The 13,320-nt window shown below is 49.9% G+C and overlaps 1 protein-coding gene and 1 non-coding gene across 5 annotated transcripts in view; both read right to left on the reverse strand.

Annotated features, from left to right (window-relative positions):
• The window catches only part of ARMH1 (armadillo like helical domain containing 1), a 255,118-nt gene that overhangs the window by 17,030 nt on the left and 224,768 nt on the right, over positions 1-13,320 (reverse strand). The gene's annotated exons all lie outside the window — the stretch shown is intronic.
• Positions 1,166-1,280, reverse strand: LOC137523237 (U5 spliceosomal RNA). The gene has a single exon (XR_011022579.1). It is a non-coding gene; the product is annotated as a U5 spliceosomal RNA (small nuclear RNA).

Raw genomic sequence — 13,320 nt, forward strand, 5'->3', positions numbered from 1 at the left:
TGGCTGCCGGGTGATGTGCGCCCACACGTGACAACCACATCTCACCCACATCCCATCCATATTCAGTGATCAGCCCTGTACAAACCCATTGAGGCCCCCTGCACACTGCAAATCCGATTTGTGATTCCGATTTGCGACTTTCCATGGATCCTATCAAAAGAAAAAACGCAGCATGCAGTAACGATTAAAAATCGCAAATCGGAATCGCATGTAGTTTGCAAGAGGCCTAAGATACGTGCAGGACTAATTTTATTTACCTGCTGGACCGAATACACAATAACAAATTAAGCAATCGTTTGTCAGCCTGCAGCAATAAAAATGATTGCATTTTGTCAATCGGGAGTGATCATTACTAGCTTGTATATATACAGCCTAACAACTGATCAGTACTGTCAGGTTTTATTAATATTTCTGTTATGTAGAGAAGATATATATATATATATATATATATATAGAGAGAGAGAGAGAGAGATTTATTGCAGTCCTTGCAACAGGTGCCTCCCACTTGAGAAACACAGCGCAATAATACTTTCATCTGCTAGCAAACCTCTTGACTGTATACACAATCATCCCCCTATTAGTGATGGGTCGTTCGCGAACGAGCCGGCTCTAAGAGCCGGCTCTTTGCTGTGAACGACAAGAGCCGGCTCTCAGTTTTGAAAGAGCCGATGCCTCAGCCACCCCACACAGCTCTGGTTTGCTGTGTAATAAAGGGCGCTGAGGCATGCTGGGAGATGTAGTCCTCCTCGTGCAGCTTGTAGGAGTGTATGGGGTGGAACAGAGCAGTAGCAGCAAAAGCAGCAGTCTGGAGTTGTCATGGAGATGGGGGCGGGGCTTTTACTCCAATTCTGAGTGGTCTCTAGTGATATTTAATGAAGAGCCGATTGAGAGCCATAAGAGCCGGCTCTTTAATGGGAGCCGATTCAGAAGAGCCGAATCTCCAAGAAGAGCCGGAATTCCCATCACTGCCCCCTATGATATAGCATCATGACTTACACATTCCTATTATATACTTCATAGTCCCTTACACACTCCAATGAGTTCTGGGTCACCACGAGCTTGCTGGTTAGTCTATACTTCATAGAACCAACACACGCTCACAACAGTTATACTTCAAACTATTCATATTCTATAAAGCATTATTCTATCATTAACCAATAAAGATAGCCTGGTGTTAGCCAGGCCTCAAAAAATTAATTGAAACTCATAATTGTTCCTCTCCACGGAAATCTTTAGTAAAAGGCGAAAGATTTATGCGATCTGAAGAGAAACCAGAGTATACTTTATGCAAGCAAAATCCGCACCCCGACCAACAAGCATACACTGAGGAACTTAAAGCAATATCTGAATAGACTTAATTATACCACCATAAACTAAACGGAACATGTCGTTTGATTTATAATACCACTCATAAAAAGCAGTGTCCTAATATTATAAAGCCAAAAACTTGAAGAAAATACTTAAAGCTGAAAAATACTAAATGGGACACAGTTGCATCATGGGTATGCAAACGAACCAGCTACGAGAAGTTGGCACTGGCAGAGCATGCAGAGATTGGGAGGAGTGTGTAGTTGTCACGCCCCTTTCCAGTGCAGCCTGGAAGGCTCTCCGTCCGATACGGAGATGTAATGTGTTCAGCGGAATTCTGTGAGATCAGAAACCAAAAAAAGGGCGATGTTGGGAAAGATATAAGACTGTGAAAGCAGCTCGGAGGGGGGGGGGGGGGGGGGGGGATACAGATCATTTTATCAATGGAGGAGAATGGAGATAAAGGCTTATGAGACGTCACATATTACGGCAATGCCAGGCGCATGCGCACGGAGGCCAGACCAGCAATTCGCAGCTCACCGATTTCTGCTTTGCAGCGCTGGGGTCTGGAGATCAGTCACAGGCAAGGGTCCTCTAGGAGTGGTTTGCTATTCAGTGTACTCAGATAATCCAAATTCATCATAAGGTGAATGGTTTTGAAAGAGAGAAGAGAAAAGAGTGTATGTTGTCTGTCCATATAAAAATATTAGTGTAATAAGATCATTTTTATTTATCTCTAAGTTACCCAATAAATGGTATCATCCTGATTGATAAGGGCTAGGAATGCTTTGTAAATACCAGGTCTTCTCTGCTTACCCTGGAGGATCCTTTCATGCTGTGTCTGTTGCGTTCCGTCTCAATGGACAATATCATCGTGATACAGTGATATTCCTCTGGTCAGGGCCGGCGCTACCATGAAGGCAAAGGGGGCACTTGGGGCCCCTACACGATGTGTGGCTGCAGTGTAATAACTCTCCTGTCCTGGCACGCTGCTCCATCTTCATCCCCACTGCCTACCTCTTCTCCATGACCAGGCGCAGGCTATTTACGCTGCGTAATATGTTGGCGCTTTATAAATACAATAAATAATAATAATAATATGAGCCGCATGAAGAAGAGGCAGGAAGCAGGGCTGAATACAGAGCACAAGCTGAGCAGGTGAATTATTACAGAGCAGCCACACATTGTACACACTGTGAACATCCCCGTTTTTAAAGGCGTGCAGGACGTGCAACCGCCCTGGGCGCTATGAGGAGGGGGGCGCCGTGATGGAGGGGAGCCGCGGTTACACTGAGTCTCAGCCGCATGGAGGGGAGCCCGACTTCTCCCTCCCTTTCTCTCCCCGGGGCTCCCCTCTATGCTTTCCCCTTTATGCAGAGTTAGCGCAGCGGGAAGCCTGGTATGCGCAGCTCACCTTCCTGCTCACTCCAATCGCCGCTCAGCTGCCGCTTGTCTCCTCTGCATAGCTGCTGATACACACTCTACTTCCTATTAATCAGGAGGGAGACTCAGCAGAGACTCAGTGTGGCCACGGCTCCCCCGTCCATCACGTATGTGGGGGCAGCTACCTAGCTAACCTATACTAGGGGCACCTACCTATCTAACCTATACTGGAGGCACCTACCTATCTAACCTATACTGGCAGCACCTACCTAAGCTATACTGGGGGCACATACCTATCTAACCTATACTGGGGGCACCTACCTATCTTACCTATACCAGGGGCACCTACCTATCTTACCTATACCAGGGGCACCTGCCTAACTAACCTATACTGGGGGCAACTATACTGGCTACCTATACTGGCGGTACCTACCTGGCTAACCTATAATGGGGCAATATATACTGGCTACCTACACAGGGGGCACCTATGCCTGGCTACCTATACTGGGGGTGTCTATAGCTTGCTACCTATGCTGGGTGCAACTAGACCTGGCTAACCAATACTGCAGGCACCTATACCTGGCTCCACGGGGGTGGGGAGGGGGGGATTTTACACCCTTGCCCTGGGTGCAATTTAGCCTATAAACTGCCATGACTGTGAATGTGGAGTTTGAGACGTTCAGGCCTTGTTCACAGTGGTCAGTTGCATTGCAGAATGATTCTGCATGTTAACTCACTGGGCCTGTTCACAGAAACAGATCGCATTATTCTAACTCACTGCATGCAGGCTTTGCATTAAAGTCTATGCCGAGTTTTCTTTGCAGTTCACACACATTTTAATGCGTACGTTATGCAACTGACCACTGTGAACCTAGCCTCAGTAAAAGGTAATCTAGCCCACCATAGGTTTCATTCAGTTCTTTTTTTCCCCCCAACTCAGAGGTACTTTAGAGTTGCATATATTTGGACATTAGTTGCTTCTTTGCATGCATGCCACCGCAAATGGTGTTTTTGGTCACTTTGCATTGCATTATATTTACATTGTAACACAATGCAATGTCCCAGTGTGAAACTAGCCACATGGCCCGGTTCACACTGGTATTTTAAAGCCAAACGGATCCGGTAAAGCGGATCCGGTCTCCGCTTCAACCGATCGGTAGGCTTGGTTTACACTGGCAAACGGATCTGTGAAAACGTATCTGGTCACCGGTAGATCGGTTTTTGCTCCATTGCCACTCCGGTCTGCTGAGCGGACTGGTGAGGGAGGGTTTCTTACCAAGGCTTCCGTCTCTTCCCCTTGCGGACCAAGTCACGTCACATGACTACTACATTTCCTCCTTCAACACGAAGGAGGAAGTGTGGTAGTCACATGACGCAACGCATGACGCAAAGGGGAGAGACCCTCCCTCACCCGCCCAGGTACAGTTAGCATCCCCACATCCCCCCAGAACCCCACTTCCAATGGAGCGTCCTCCATCCCCAGAGGATTTTGGCCATTAGAACGGTCTGTTTCTTCACTAGTGTGAAGAAACGTTCCGTTCTCTCATTGCTCCCAATGCAGCACTTCATCTTCCGTTTCCGGTCTGCTGGGCTCAGCGGTCCAGAAAATGTGTTCCTGCAAGAAAGTTGCGGTCCGTTCAGTGGAACGGATGGACCGGATCCGTTCAAACGGACGCATGCAGGGCCGGCCCGCCCATGAGGCGGGGTGAGGCGGGTTCCTCAGGCGGCAGGAAGTGGAGGGGCGGCACCAGATGAACTGGCTGTGACTGAGCGGTAGAGATGGGAAGTTCGGATCTTTTCAATGATCCGGATGATTCGAATCAGATCATTGAAGAGATCCGGATCTTTGATCCGAATCTCGGATCATTTTACTACAGGAAGCATTCGGGGGTGAAATGAACAGCAGGACAGGTCTGTGGACAGGAGAAGAGGAGGGGGGTGGACACACAGAGAAGGGGAGAAGATGGACAGAGGGCAGGGAGTGGACAGAGAAGGGAGGAGGGACGAGCAGAGAGCAGAAATGTTTGCACGTAATACCCACATGCTGCAATCATATGCTTTACATGTATTTCACCTATATGCTCATCTGTGTACTTTGAAAGAAAAGGTCGCACAGTGAAAGAAACATTCCCAGAAGATACGTGCAGCTGTTTAGTGCCGAGTGCAGGAGGATTATATTGCCTTTCAATCACAGTCCCTGCAAAGTTACTGAGCTGTGCTGAGCCAAAAGCTTCCCATGTGTTCACTGTGCAGCACTACGGAACAGACAGCCTATAATGGGCAGCACGTTATAGCCAGTATGTGTGCTCTACACATAACTGGCAGTGGCACCCATGTCCCCTCTCTCTCATCTACCTGTCTCCCTGCAAGGCTGCCTCCCATCCAACAGAGCGATCCATCTCAGCTCTGCTTCCAGGACCCCGCTGCCCGCTGAGAGGGGGCGTGTCGCTCCTGGCCCCGCCCCTTTTGCGATCCGAATCACTCATTTTGATTATTCGGATGATCGACTCATAAAATAGATTCGGATCAAAGATCCGAATCGTTCATGATCCGGACAACACTACTGAGCGGGGGGGGGGGGGGGGGGGGTGGGGGGAGCCAGAGCCACGGTGAGGGCAGCCCGACCTCTCCCTCCCTCTCCCCGGGCCGCCCTCCATGCTCCCCCCTCGGACTTTAGGCAGCAGAGTTAGCGCGCAGGGAAGCGCTGCTGTACACAGCTCTGTTACTCACCTCCCTGGATCCGATCGCCGCTCCCGCCCTGCTGGTCTCCTCTCTGCAATGTAGCCGCTGATACACACGCGGCTGCTTCCTGTTTACACAGGAAGCAGCCGCGTGTGTATCAGCCGGCTAGGCAGAGAGGAGACCAGCAGGGCGGGAGCGGCGATCGGATCCAGAGAGGTGAGTAACAGGCTGTATACAGCAGCGCTTCCCTGCGCGCTAACTCTGCTGCCTAAAGTCCGAGGGGGGAGCATGGAGGGCGGCCCGGGGAGAGGGAGGGAGAGGTCGGGCTGCCCTCCCCGCGGCTCCGGCTCCCCCCTCCGCCATTATGAGGGGGCACCTACCTGGGCAAGCTACCTATCTATCCTATACTGGGGGGCACCTACCTAATCTAACCTGTTTTGGGGGCAGCTACCTATCTATCCTATACTGGGGGGCACCTACCTAATCTAACCTGTTTTGGGGGCAGCTACCTATCTATCCTATACTGGGGGGCACCTACCTAATCTAACCTGTTTTGGGGGCAGCTACCTATCTATCCTATACTGGGGGGCATCTACCTAATCTAACCTGTACTAGGGGCAGCTACCTATCTATCCTATACTGGGGGGCACCTACCTAATCTAACCTATACTGGGGGCCAGCTACCTATCTAACCTATACTGGGGGGCAGCTACCTATCTAACCTATACTGGGGGGCAGCTACCTATCTAACCTATACTGGGGAGCAGCTACCTATCTAACCTATACTGGGGGGCAGCTACCTATCTATCCTATACTGGGGGGCAGCTACCTATCTAACCTACACTGGGGGGCAGCTACCTATCTACCTACACTGGGGGGCAGCTACCTATCTAACCTATACTGGGGGCAGCTACCTATCTATCCTATACTGGGGGCACCTACCTAATCTAACCTGTACTGGGGGGCAGCTACCTATCTAACCTATACTGGGGGGCAGCTACCTATCTAACCTATGCTGGGGGGCAGCTACCTGTCTAACCTATGCTGGGGGCAGCTACCTATCTAATCTATACTGGGGGCACCTACCTAATCTAACCTGTACTGGGGGCACCTACCTAATCTAACCTATACTGAAGGGCAGCGACCTAATCTAACCTATACTGGGGGGAAGCTACCTATCTAACCTATACTGGGGGCACTTATCTAACCTGTATTGGGGGCACCTACCTACCTAGCTAGCCTATACAGGTGGCAACTATACTGGCTACCTATACTGGGGGCACCTACCTAACTAACCTATACTGGGGGTACCTACCTATCTAACCTATGCTGGGGGCAACTATACTGGCTACCTATATTGGAGGCACCTACCTAGCTAACCTGTACTGGGGGCACCTACTTATCTAACTTATACCGGGGGGGGGGGGGGGGTGCCTGCCTATCTAACATACTGGGGGCAACTATACTGGCTACCTATACTGGAGGCAACTACCTGGCTAACCTATACTGGGGCAACTTTACTGGCTCACCCATGCCTGGCCACCTATACTCGGGGGGACCTATAGCTGGTTACCTATACCGGGGGGGGGGGGGCGCAATTTTTACACCCTCGCCCCTGGGTGCATTTTAGCCTAGAAACTGCACTGTTGCCGCCGGCCTCCGAGTCCGATGACTAAGCTCTGCGGCCTCTCCTGTCTCCTGCGAGCGCCGCCGACGTGACGATGATGATGATAAGGCTGGCTGGCTGCCGCCGCTCATGTTATGTAGAAAGATTGGGGGGGGGGGGCGCCTTTACGATCTTTGCCTCAGGCAGCATAAAGTCCAGGACCGGCCCTGGACGCATGTGAGCGGTTCCATAGGTTACTATTTGATCCTTTCCTTTTGTACAGTATATGGTCCGTTCCATTCCACAAACAGATAGTTTTTAAACGCAAGTGTGATCCGGCCTAAGGGTCCATATACATCCCACACCGTGCAATCAGTCACTACACCTGCAGATCACTATCTCGCTGCTGTTTCCTGACCTTCCCCCATTCACTGACAGCAGTACATTCCTTACTCACATTAAGAAGTGTTTTATTCCCCAGATATGCTCATTCTCCCTATGCATACTCTAAACTGTGACTGCGGATCAGAAATCATTATACGAGTGCTCCCCCATAGCTGCGTTTGGCAACATGCATTTCTTTTGAGAAGAAGAGGGGGGTGGAGGGGAGCAAATAGGTATGAGAGAATACAATGACAATCTGACAACTAAATCCAACACAGCCCAGACTGATCATCATGGCAGCGAACAGGCTGAAACCAGCGCAGGAGATTTGGGCGCAGCGCAGGAGATTTGGGCGCAGCCGATGCCACCATAGGCCGTAATAGGAATTACGGCTATAGCAGGCACAGGGAGTAACTTCAGCGCCTAACGGCGCTGAAGCTACTTTTAAAACATAATAATTCGATTTCATTCCCCCGCTATCCATGGGGGCCTGGAGGGGGAATAGTATGTAACACGGCCGGGACTTGTGCGGCAGTAGGATCAGCCGTATACCGTCTGAATCCTGCGCCCCAAGTCTCCAGTGCAGTTATCTCTGGTACGCCATGGCAGCATTCATAGAATTGAGTAAGGCCTGGTTCACATTAGCGTTCGCTGTCCTGATTCGCCTGATTGGATCCGGACCGTATACTGTACAAACGGAACGTACGTTCCACATAGCAATGCAAAGTCTATGCGGACGTACACATGCGTCCATTCCGTACAGTACAGAGCCGGATCGGATCCGGACTCCGGACACTTTTCCAACATGCGCTATTTTTCGGGTCCGGTCATCCGGCTCACGCACCCGGACCGGATCCTGACCCGAACATGCGGCCATGCTGTGCAATGAGAAACGGATGTTTCTCATCACACTGGCAATAGGACCGGATGCTTCCAGCACCGGTCCTATGCCACTTGGGGGGCCCGGACTACACGCCGGTATCCCCCATGCTTGCGGTGCCTTTCTGGCACTGCAATGTATCTAGTTCCGGCTACTTTATTGTAGTCGGAACTGATACATTCTGGATCCGCAACTTGTGGCAACTTGTGGCCACCGCAGAGACCCGTACGGTCTCTTTGCGGCCCCCGGACCCCCGGACACTTGCGGACTCGAACCGCAAGTGTGAACAGTGCCTAACAGAAGTGTGAAAGGACCAAACAAAGGAATCTGAGCAGGGTCAATGTAAAATATATTTTTTTTAAATTACCTCTAAGGCCTTGTTCACACTATACGTGCTGCAGTGTGCATTTCAGCAGCGCATATGGTGTGCGATCAGCAAGAACATCAGAAGTGCATAGACAGCACCTCTGAAGTTCAGACTATGCGTGCTGCACAGCAGTGCGATGCGCTATCACGCTGCTGCACGCATGTTTGGCAAAGCGCATCGCTGATCCCATTCACTGTAATGAATGGGATCAGCAGTGCAATGCATGGCAACGCAGATTGCGCGCAATCAGGTGCACTTGAGTCCCAAACGCACGGCCATACGCGTTAGCTCATGTGAATAAGGTCTAAGGGAAGTTCATTGATGGTGTGGGCTATTGGGGGGGATAGGGAGTTTATTACCTTAGGGGAACTGCTCCTTAGCCCCCCCAAGTGTATGCGGACCGCAGTCCTCCATCTCTGTCACAACTCCCAGCCGCAGGATTGCATGCTGGGATATGTATACCATATATATTTTACGTTAACACTGCTCAGATATCTTTAGAGCCAATGGTTCCCGATTAATAAAAAAGCCAGCTACTTACCTAACTCTGTGTCCTAATGAGCCTCCCCTCTCCTCTCCCGGTGCCCTCATCGCAGCGGCAGCTCCTCTGTTCAAATACCCCGCTGCGGGGGACTTTGGAAGTCTTCGTGGAGCCGAGTCCTCCCGAAGACAGGCGGCTCCATACTGCGCACACGCGAGTACACGATAGAGGGCGCTTGCGCAGTTTGGTGCGGCCCGTCTTCGGGAGCACTCGGATTCCCGAAGACTGCCGAAGCCTCCCTTCGGCGGCGGAAGTAGCAGTATTTGACCAATTTAGTCAAATACTGCTACGGGGGAGCCAGCGCTGGAACGGGCATCAGGAGAGGAAAGGGGAGGCTCATTAGGACTCTGATCCTTCCCTCTCCTTAGGTAAGTATCTGGCTCCCGTTCTCTTTAAAATTACTGTTATGCACTGTCTGCCATGTGCATAACACATATGTATGCATAACACATAACCATATGCAACAGCCCCCCCCCCCCCCGGTATCTCTCAATAACCCAAATCCCCCCCCCCCCCCGTGCATTATAAAATCCTTACCAAGCCTCCGTCTTCTACACATCCTGTAGCTCCTAGCAGCTTTCTGGGGTCCTGTTGTGGTGTACGGCTCCTGGCAAGGGCGTAGAAATAGCCATAGCAACTGCTATGGGGCCCTGAAGCAAAGGGGGCCCAAGCAGTAATGTATTCACTATTTATTTTTCTTTTTTTCCACCTGCTCTGACTTTATCTCAGTGCCTATAGACTGTTTGCAGTGTACATTGCATAGGAATGTACATTGGCCAGTCAACTTATATCCCCTAGGATAAGGGCAGGTGGCATTGCTCGCAAGTGCCCAGGTCTGGGCCATCAAAATTCTGCTTATTATGGAGCCCCATAATCTCCAGATACGCTTCTGACTCCTGGCATGTCACACGCCGGGCACTGTGCACAGGCACTGGAAAGGTGCTAGGAGACTTCCGGTTGCCTGAGTTACAGATAACAGGGACTTTGCTGTAAAAGGAGCCTGTACTGATAGTCCAGAGGCTTCCGAATCCATCCAGGTGCCACCATTCCTGTGCAGGGTCCCTCTGAACATAGGTTGACAGATGTGTTCTCGTGGACAGGCTCCCATCCGTGCGCTTGTTCACAGAGGGGAACATGGCCATGAAAAAGAAGAGAATCCTGGCCAACGGCAGCAGGATGGAGAAAGATATGGGAAGCCCCTGGGCTTGCCTCTGCTTAGGTAAGTATCTGATTTTAACAACACGTTACAGATAAAACTCAACAGTACAGTTCCACCCCTGATTAGATATCCAGTTTACAAATGCGACAAAGTGGGGCTTTAAATGAACAAATATTCGTCTTTTTATTTCTTCATATCAAAAGGTCTTCACAGTAGTGGACACACAGGTAGACATAATTTCCAGAACTTCCAATAACAACCAAACCGACTGCCTGACACGTGTTTCACGATCAAAGATTCCGCATCAGCATTGACGGCGGTGATCTATGGACGCTGGTCCACTTGGAGTGGTCTTCATATCTCTACAGATTGCGGTCTGTGGTCTCTATTTGGACTCACATGTGATATACATGTATACTGTATGCCTCTGAAGAAGCGATCTTTGGTCGTGAAACACGTGTCAGGCAGTCGGTTTGGTTGTTATTGGAAGTTCTGGAAATTATGTCTACCTGTGTGTCCACTACTGTGAAGACCTTTTGATATGAAGAAATAAAAAGAAGAATATTTGTTCATTTAAAGCCCCACTTTGTCGCATTTGTAAACTAAGTATCTGATTTTGCTTATTTTTCTTTAGTACTGATCTACTTTAAAGGGAAGGAATTTAAAAATAAAAAATCCACTTATCTGGGACTTCTTCCAGTCCCTGGCATCCGTCCTGTGCCCCAGCCACAGCTCCGGTGGCTCCGGGTCTTCTCCGGTGGAGAAGCCGACCTCGCCAGGTCGGCTTCCGGGTCAACTGCCTCTGCACTCCAGCGTGCGGTTCACTGGGCGTGCTGACGTCATCTGCGCTGTACAGTCCAGATGACGTCAGCACGACTCTGAGAGCCAATCCTGCGCCGGAGGGGACCCAGGACCACCAGCGGTGAGCAGAGCTGCGGAGAGGGCACAGAACGGCTGGCAGGGGCTGGAGGATGCCCCAGGTAAGTGGATTTTTTTATTTTTAAATAGCTTGGATGTGTCCTTTACGTCCAGCATTGGTTTCTAACATCTACCAGTAGCAGAACAGGTGCCTATATTCGCACTAGGACAGCTGCCAGATTGCTTCACCAGGTAGACAGCAGCAGAGCAATAGTCATATTGAATGGATTCCCATTGTCCTCTTTACGTTTGAGCCTTTGACTAGGGTAGGCAACCATACGCCCAGGGCACATGCACTACATGGCTTCAGAAAAGCACAATATAAATATTGTGTCTTGACATCTTCACTCTATCTAGATTTATGTACAATGGGGCAGGTTCAACAAAATCGGAACAGAGAGAGAGCTGGAGCAGAAATGATAACAGTATGGAGCAGATGCCCCCAGGTTTTTGGCTGCCTGCTCTGCACACTTGTTCACTTGTTCCAGTTTTGCACAATTTTTACAGGTAGTATACAGCAGCTCTCCATTCATTGGTTACAGTAAATCTATCCCTATTAAGCCAATAATTTATTTGAACTCTTTTTTTCACCTTCAGATCGTGCCCAGCTTTCACTAGGCGTTCCAAAAAGTATCCTAGGGCCGGTTCACATTACAAAACGCGGACAGCCACGCATGCGGAACGCAACGCGTATGAACGCACGCCATCCGCGTTTGTATGCGTTGCGTGGCTGATCCCATCACTGAAAAGTGAATGGGACAGCCGTGCGTTTTTGCAAAATCTGCGTGCAGAATGCGTTCCCGGACCGCACAGGTCCGGAACGCATGCAGTGTGAACATCAGTGTGAACAGTGTGAACAAAACGCGGCTGGAAACACGTGCAGTCTGAACGGGCTCAGTGGCGACTGAAGTGCATCACTATAAAACCCGACTCTATCCCAAGTCAAGTACAGTTGTAGCACAGCAGTACAGTGCGACATTAAAAAAAACTTTTTTTAAAAAAACTAGTAGTATAAAATGAAACAATAACTAACAAATATTAATTGCTAAAGAAAGTGCCTAGAACTTGAACTGAAAAATAACGAGTTTCAGAGTGAAATAGTAATACAACCGAATAAATACGAATCAAACTAGGACATTATAAAACAAACTGGAGCACAGCAGCATTGTGGGTATGCTAATGAACAAACGAATGTTTTTAGAGCTGCATGCTACTGGCTCCCTCTATAGGATATGCTTGAGAATACACCTCTTAAACACGGTACAATACCCTACTGCTACTTATTACAATAACAAACGTAAGAATTACAGCTGTTTCCAAGTATTGAATTTCAGCAAGGTTGCTTCTAGATGTGCCGATTACTACAGGTATCGTCTTTCTTGTAGCCACATATAACAAATGTAGGATCTGCATTTCAGCAAGGCTCCCCCCCCCCCCCCCCCCCATCTTTGTATGCATATTATTATAACATCTCTACTATGTGCTGCTACTATCTCCCTCTATAGCAGGGGTGCCCACACTTTTTCGGCTCGCGAGCTACTTTTAAATTTGCCGAGGCCAGGAGATCTACCAACGTCTCAAATGCTAAGCACGCCCCCCCCCCCCGCGTAGGTTAGCCAGGTATATGTGCCCTCAGTGTAGGTTAGCCAGGTATATGGGCCCTCAGTGTAGGTTAGCCAGGTATATGGGCCCTCAGTGTAGGTTTGCCAGGTATATGGGCCCTCAGTGTAGGTTTGCCAGGTATATGGGCCCTCAGTGTAGGTTTGCCAGGTATATGGGCCCTCAGTGTAGGTTAGCCAGGTATAGGGGCCCCCAGTGTAGGTTAGCCAGGTATAGGGGCCCCCAGTGTAGGTTAGCCAGGTATAGGGGCCCCCAGTGTAGGTTAGCCAGGTATAGGGCCCCCCAGTGTAGGTTAGCCAGGTATAGGGCCCCCCAGTGTAGGTTAGCCAGGTATAGGGCCCCCCAGTGTAGGTTAGCCAGGTATAGGTCCCCCCAGTGTAGGTTAGCCAGGTATAGGCCCCCCCAGTGTAGGTTAGCCAGGTATAGGGCCCCCCAGTGTAGGTTAGCCAGGTATAGGGCCCCCCAGTGTAGG

This window comes from Hyperolius riggenbachi, chromosome 6 (genome assembly GCF_040937935.1).
Source record: "Hyperolius riggenbachi isolate aHypRig1 chromosome 6, aHypRig1.pri, whole genome shotgun sequence".
In the NCBI taxonomy this organism is placed as follows: domain Eukaryota; kingdom Metazoa; phylum Chordata; class Amphibia; order Anura; family Hyperoliidae; genus Hyperolius; species Hyperolius riggenbachi.